The sequence below is a fragment of the Aegilops tauschii genome, unplaced genomic scaffold (genome assembly GCF_002575655.3).
Source record: "Aegilops tauschii subsp. strangulata cultivar AL8/78 unplaced genomic scaffold, Aet v6.0 ptg000981l_obj, whole genome shotgun sequence".
In the NCBI taxonomy this organism is placed as follows: domain Eukaryota; kingdom Viridiplantae; phylum Streptophyta; class Magnoliopsida; order Poales; family Poaceae; genus Aegilops; species Aegilops tauschii.
The window spans coordinates 28559-29892 of NW_027333197.1; the positions used below are offsets into that span (position 1 = coordinate 28559).

At 33.6% G+C, this 1334-nt stretch overlaps 1 non-coding gene across 1 annotated transcript; it reads right to left on the minus strand.

Annotated features, from left to right (window-relative positions):
* Positions 1-1047: 1047 nt before the first annotated feature.
* Positions 1048-1127, minus strand: TRNAL-UAG (transfer RNA leucine (anticodon UAG)). The gene has a single exon. It is a non-coding gene; the product is annotated as a tRNA-Leu (tRNA).
* Between the last annotated feature and the right edge of the window lie 207 nt (positions 1128-1334).

The following is a 1334-nucleotide window of genomic DNA, read 5'->3' on the forward strand; positions in this document are numbered from 1 at the left end:
TATGTAATCATTTAGGTGTTAATGTAAACGAACCATAACTATGTAAGCCTATTCCTAATAGATTTATACCAAAATAACAAATCCAAATTATAAGAAATCCTATCGAAGCTATAAGTGCAGAATTCGTACCCTTCCAATTTGTATTTGTTCTACTATGTAAATAAATTGCGAATATGGTCCAAGTAATAAATGCCCAAGTTTCCTTAGGATCCCAATTCCAATAGGATCCCCAGGCCTCATTAGCCCATACTGCTCCACAAAGAATACCTACGGTTAAAAGGGTAAATCCTAGGCTAATGACACGATAACTCCAAGAATCCAAACGCTCCGTTAATTGATATTTGTAATAATTTGGAAATGAAGGGACAGAGGTTCTTTTTAAAGCACTTCTTTTTGCATAAAAATATTTAATATCACTAAAGAAAAATGTTTTATTTAAAACATTTTTTTTCTTTTTAGAAAAGAAATGGAAATTATTTCGAAATCTAATGATTAGAATAGCGGCAGATAATAAGGATCCGCACAAAAGAGTTGCATAGCTTAATAACATCATACTGACATGCATCATTAACCACTGAGATTGTAGAGCAGGTACTAGTATCGTGGATTGATGCATTTCAGTTAAAAGACCCGATGTGGCAAAGCCTTGCGTTAAAATAGTACTTGGCGTAGTTATTGTGCTTAAATCATTTTTAGAGTTCTGTATTTTAGGAATGGTATGAAGAATATACAGGGCCCATGAAAGGAAGATCAATGACTCATATAAATTACTTAATGGAAAATGTCCCGAGGAAGCCCAACGAGAAACTAAGAATCCTGTTATAGAGAAAAAAGTAACTATCATTCCTTTTTCTGACGAATCACGTAATCCTCCAAGTTCACGAACTAATAAGGTTATAAAATGAATCGTAATCACAATTGAAATCGTTGAGAAAGAGATATGAGTTAGTATATGTTCTAAAGTTGCAAATAGCATAAGGGGAAGGTCCCATTACAAAATTGTAAATTTCGAATTGATTTCTAATCTATTGTATTCTTTTTCAAGAATGCCGCCACTCGGATTCGAACCGAGATGCTTGAGCACTGCTTCCTAAGAGCAGCGTGTCTACCAATTTCACCATGGCGGCTAACTTCAAATAATAGGTAACTTAAAAGAATAATAGCTATTATCTTGGGAATCGTCGATATTGGGAAAGTCCATAAAATTTAGGAACATTAGAGTTTTCATTAAAATAGACTTCGTTTGGTAGTATCGTTTCCATTTTTTTTTTACAATAAACTCTTGCTTTGCCCAATAGAAACACAAACACTGCTTGAAAGAGTTGGAATTTCTT